The following is a 6,000-nucleotide window of genomic DNA, read 5'->3' as shown; positions in this document are numbered from 1 at the left end:
ATCAGTACTTTTAATGGCAGCCCGGGGATTTTGGCAGTCTAAATGAATGAGTTATAGACGGTGTATGTCTTGTATCTCATAAAAAAACACGTTTTCAACGTACAAAAATGCCAAGTTACTCACACATACAAGACATACACCGTCTATAACTCATTCATTCAGAACAGAAATTAGTTCGAGCTGGATTCACATCCAACGATATAAAATGGTCACCAGATATCAAAATAAATAATACATTGTTTAGCCTACTAAACGTAAAACATTTTTAAAGTTATTTTTGATAGCTTTTTTTCCCAAATAACCATAACCAGGAACAAGTATGACGAAACCCCTAGAGAGAAGTACCGGTCCAAGTGCAGGGAACAACCGCATAGTTCAATTTGGGCCCTGAAGGTTAAACTGTTTAACACAAACGAACTCTGATGTCTTAAAATGACTCTGTTTCCTGTAACTGACTTTCGGTTTGTATCATCAAAATAGCGAAAATTTATAACCCACAAGTGTGTGTGTGTGCGTGTGCGTGCGTGCGTGTCTGTATGTGTGTGTACCAGAGACTGTAAAAACACATACAGACACAAAAGTAGTAGCCTACTTTTGGTTATAGCCAGCCAACGTCTTGGAACAAACGAGAAATTAAGATTTAGGATTATAACGTGTGCTCTTCTGTTCTTTTCTTGCTTTAGTATTCGTTTTGTAAAATGTTAAGCATTCGTGCTGGGACAGCATATTAGCCTACGTACCAAAACATTCAAACGGTTTAATTCGGTTGCTGAATATTTTCTTCCAGATTTTCATTGGTAGCCCGTTATAACTGACGCAAAACGTTTGATACAGTTACGTGAGGTATGCGGTAGTTCTGTGTAATTTACATTGGTGATACAGTAAAAGCAAACTGGAAATCACCTTCCGCACTTTTGTCAGGGTGAAATAACAGGTTAATTCTAGTAATCTTCCTTTTTGCTTTTTCAGACTGCCATAATTTTACTCAGCGATTCTACAATTCCACAAAAAGACCAGGGCTGCGTTTCCCAGAGTCTCCTTAGCGCTATGTGCGTCGTAAGGTATCCCTTAAGCTCTTCCTTTAGCTCTCGAGCTGTTTCCCAGGGTCTCCTTAGCTAAGGTATACCTTAATTAAGGTATACCTTTAAAAGGGTGGTCTGGGGCACTCGTAAACTGTCCCTTTGCGATGCGCTCCGCGGTTTCAGCCTTATTATGCCAACATTTTGCTTTTCAAATCGACAGTTGTACTACAGTGCGCATCTAGTAGCACATCTGCATGCGAAAATTACATAGATAGTTTAATATTAACTTTACGAAAATTAATTTTCCAATCAACGTGTCTGTGCATAGCACGTCGTGAGAATGTTGTCGTTTTACCTGTCTATCCACATCATGATGGTAATTAAGTATAGGGCCTATCCATGATACTAATCCAATTTGTGAAAAGAAAAGAAAAAAGTTTTTTTTAATTTATACGTAGTGGCGCTAACTTAGGATATGGCTTTTCTGACTGCATACCCTGTAGAAATGAGTTCGTTTGTGTGTGAGTCAATGATCGCACTGACTTGGAACAAACCGCCGGCTTATTAAGAATATAAAACCTGTGTGTGCAAAAACAACGTTCAGTGAGTCTACTTGCATGACCGAACTAGAACACGTTGATTGGCCTAGCCATGGACACACATACTGGTACAGTGGCTAATAATGGACAAACATAGCCAAATGATCTACATCCCCTTCCTTTAGCTCACACCTCCTATATAAAACAAAATAGCACAGGGTAAATATCAACATTACGGAACATTTTTCTTACCATGTTGTTTTACGTTTTTCGGTAAACAACCCAATAATGATATTCTTGGTTAAACTTAAGATTATCCAACAGCAAATTAAGGTGGATGAACAAATCACTTTTAACAGGTAGACCTATTCATAAGGCAGAATTCATCATGGTCAATTTCCACAGACGCGCTTTTGCTTTTCATCTACGATCATTTTTGCATTGCAGAGAAAAGTTCGCGGGAATCAGTGCAGTGCAGTGATATGCTGCTACAGTTGCCTATATATTGCGTGACAGAAACAAATTAACATTAGACCTTTGTTTCAATAAGAACAAAATAATTCACCCATATGGAGCCTATGTCCTTTCCCCTGGGCTTCCACGAAGTCCCAGACTATGGCTTATATGTCCCGATTGATGCTTTTTTTATTGTATCCTTTGTAGCCTATATGTACGTATTTATTGAAACTATCACAAGGTCTTGTCTTAACGGACTCTTAAAGAGATTAGCAGATGATCTCTAGTAGGCATAGCTTCCTCTTCTGCAATATTAGATTGATGTAAAATGATTATGACAACACTTGTTATATTAAAACGTCACTCACAAGCCTTTACAAGTGAGACAATCGATTCGCTTGGCATCGATTGATAAACTTTTCAGCACCACAGTGAAGGCCAGCTCCAACTTACTTTGTTCCTTTAAGTTGTTCCTTAACAGTTGCCTTAAGGTATAGTCTGGGAAACACTCGTAAAAAAGCGGTTTCCCTTAAGAAGGTATACCTTAAGAACTTTCGTAAAACGTTAAGGTACATCGAAACTCGGAAACGCAGCCCAGGAAGACTATGGATTAATTTGTGGTGCATGGTTCGCATCTGGAGGGCACACTTCGCTGCTCCGTTAAGCAGTAACTTTGAAGAAAAGCAAACGGTGGCTGTACCACTGCAATATTAATTTAAATTTTCACGCAAGTCCGAGTTTTCATTCTATTTATTATTGTCATTTTGCGATTAGCCTATATGGAATTGACGATGAGAGTCGAAGTAATCAATTCAACAGCAAATTGTTTAACACGTTGTTACCAGTTATTTGTGGAATGTGAATGGATTCTGTCGCCTCGGATGCCAAGACATGAAAGTAAATGTTCGCATAAAAACATAATGAATGTGTTTGAGAGGATATATAAAACAGTTACAATCTGACTATTGGCCTGTTATATCCTATTTGTTGCATTTACAACGGTCCACAAGTCGAACTACCAGCGAGAGTTTTGCTTGACAACGGTAAAATATGCCCAATATGCCCGCGGAAGAATATTTCAATTTCAGGTGATTAAGTCGATAAAAATCAATAAATACTAAAGTAACCACATATAGTCATTGTTGGTAACCCGTTGTATAAGTGGAATAAACCCCTCCGGGCTGTCCCGGTTATTAGAAAATAATGTAGGCTACTTACTTCGGTGGTAGTATGGGGTTGCAGAAGAAATAATACGACAGATAGACCGACGACGATATCGCTTTTTCGTAGGTCAGTGGACTAATTTGCCTAATCTTCGCGGGTCTTTAGACCGCGGTGGAAACGCAGACAACAATGGGCTGAAGGCACCTTTTAGTTCCTTGAAAAGTAGTTCCTGGGACTAAAAGTTCGGCTAAAATCTGTTTTGCTTGGCTGAAGTAAGAATTTATCTTTTGACACCCATATAAAAAACACATCCAGAATTGCCTTCTTTCAGCTGCGCAACATAGCTAAAATTAGACATTTCCTGTCAGTCGAGGATGCTGAAAAATTGATCCATGCATTTGTTACGTCTAGGTTAGACTACTGTAACGCCCTGCTTTCTGGCTGCCCTAATAACTCGTTGAAGAGTCTCCAGCTTGTGCAGAATGCAGCTGCTCGTATCCTGAGCAGAACTAAGAAGTATGAGCACATTACACCAGTACTAGCGTCGCTTCACTGGCTACCCATTAAGTATAGGATAGACTTCAAGGTTTTGCTCCTGACTTTTAAAGCTCTGCATGGACGTGCACCTGTGTACATATCGAACCTGCTCCTACCTTATAAGCCCACAAGGTCACTCCGATCTCAAGACGCAGGCTACTTGGTAGTCCCAAGAATTTCCAAGAACCTAAAAGGTGGTAGGGCTTTCTCCTACAGGGCCCCACTACTGTGGAACCAGCTTCCATTATTTATAAAGGAGTCAGACACAGTCTCAATATTTAAATCTAGATTAAAAACGCACCTCTATGCTCAAGCTTACAATCAGTTATAGTCTGGAGACAGGGTGCGAGAAGCCTGTAGTCATAGAGCTTTCTAGGTGGTAATCCTTTCCTTACTGTCACCTGTCAATCAGCTGTGACCCGACTTTACATGGGCTGGCTCTTGATAGGCAGGTATGGCTGTCTACCCCTCATGACTGCATGGGCTCTCCATCCCTGTCCTAGTAGATATGCAGCCATATTCTACTCCTGGCGGCGTCCCACAATACATACCACTGGCACTTACTCACTGTCTGGTATATTGCAAATCCCTTAACTGCTGTTTCCACCCTCTTCCCCACGCTGCCGGCGGGGCTCTTGCCCCAACCCTCGAGAGTGCTTCGAGAGTCGTCTGGTCTCCCCCACCTCTGCGGTCCAGCCCCTCCTTCGTCATTGCCTCCACCCTGCCCACATCTGCCGCCACCTGCTGTTCCCCATCACCGCCACCTGGCCCCACCCATCATCTGAGCCACATCACTTATCATATCTTCTGCATAAACTGGCTGACATGCTGGTCACCAGTCGGCACCCTGAGCCGACCAGAGGAGGATGGGTTTCCCCCTTGAGCCTGGTTCCTTCCAAGGTTTCTCCCCATCTGCCACAGGGAGTTTTTCCTTGCCACTGTTGCCTTAGGCTTGCTCCTGTGGGGGTTTAGGCTAGGGCTGTCTGTAAAGCGTATTGTGACAACTGTTGTAAAATACGCTATATAAATAAAATTTGATTGATTGATTTGAATTTGTATTTTTCTTGGCTGCGTCATTTATTGTATCTCAACAAAAATACGAACAAAAATGGCAAGTAACTCACGCATATACAAAGCACTGACTATAAATAGTTAATGAAAACTTGCGAAATCTAGGCCTGCCGTTGAAAGTATTCATATCAAAATGAGGCCACGTTACAGCAACTAATATTGGCTATCTTAGCTCACACAAATTAAACAAGCCGTATTCAAATATAAGATAAATATAAAACCCTGCGGTTTCTCATGTTTTCAGTTTTGCCTCATATGTCTGAATACCTAATTTTACCCACCTGTTTCCTCTGCATTCTGCACACTTCCCCGTCACGGTCAACAGTACTTATTCTCGGCTCGCCCACCGCTCCCTGCCTGATCGTTGCGTCTGTTCTTTGCAACTTCTCTTCGGTTCGCGTAAAATTATTTGTGTATTCTTTCTAGTCCCGTACCTCGGTTTTTCCCCCAGCCTTTTTCCACTTTTCTCGTCGCTTTGCATTCAGGTTCCCCAATCTGTGTCTTTCCTGTTTTCGTGTTTGTCTGGTCTTGTTTTCTGTTCATCCCTGTCCTGTCCACGTTTCCTGTTCTCTGTCAGCCGTGTCCAGCCTGCCCTTCACCGGCCTGCTCCAGTCTTGCCTCCGTCCTGCTCGGTCCGGCACCTGCTCCTGCTCGGGCCTGCTCCTGTCCCTGCTCAGTCCTGCTCCAGCTCCAGTCCTGCTTGGCCCTACTCCAGACAACAACAGGGGTCCCCATGGCAACAGTTGTACTAATTCAGAAGCCACAGCAGTTTTCTTACCTCAACACACCCCAACCTGAGCCAGACCATAAGCTACATTAAGCATAGTAGGGTAACTCAGTCCAGTACTGCTCTCTCTCTCACACTCAACAAACCCTAACCTTAGCCAGACCATAAGCTACATTAAGCATAGTAGGGTAACTCAGTCCAGTACTGCTCTCTCTCTCACACTCAACACACCCTAACCTGAGCCAGACCATAAGCTACATTAAGCATAGTAGGGTGTCTCAGTCCAGCTCTTTCTCTCACACTCAATAAACCCTAACCTTAGCCAGACCGTAACTTACATTAGCATAGCAGGGTGACTCAGTCCAGCTCTTTCTCTCACACTCAAAAAACCCTAACCTTAGCCAGACCGTAACTTACATTAGCATAGCAGGGTGACTCAGTCCAGTACTGCTCTTTCTCTCATACTCAGCACGCCCTAACCTTA

General features: G+C 42.5%; 1 long non-coding RNA gene across 1 annotated transcript in view; it reads right to left on the bottom strand.

Moving 5' to 3' along the window:
• The window catches only part of LOC135240050 (uncharacterized), a 13,666-nt gene extending 8,278 nt beyond the window's left edge, over positions 1-5,388 (bottom strand). The window contains exon 1 of the long non-coding RNA XR_010325564.1: positions 5,224-5,388. This is a non-coding gene — a long non-coding RNA (uncharacterized LOC135240050). The remainder of the gene's footprint in view (positions 1-5,223) is intronic.
• Positions 5,389-6,000: the final 612 nt, after the last annotated feature.

Source organism: Anguilla rostrata, chromosome 14 (genome assembly GCF_018555375.3).
Source record: "Anguilla rostrata isolate EN2019 chromosome 14, ASM1855537v3, whole genome shotgun sequence".
In the NCBI taxonomy this organism is placed as follows: Eukaryota; Metazoa; Chordata; class Actinopteri; order Anguilliformes; family Anguillidae; genus Anguilla; species Anguilla rostrata.
The sequence above is the reverse complement of the archived record's forward strand: the minus strand, read 5'-3'. Positions and strand labels throughout refer to the sequence as shown.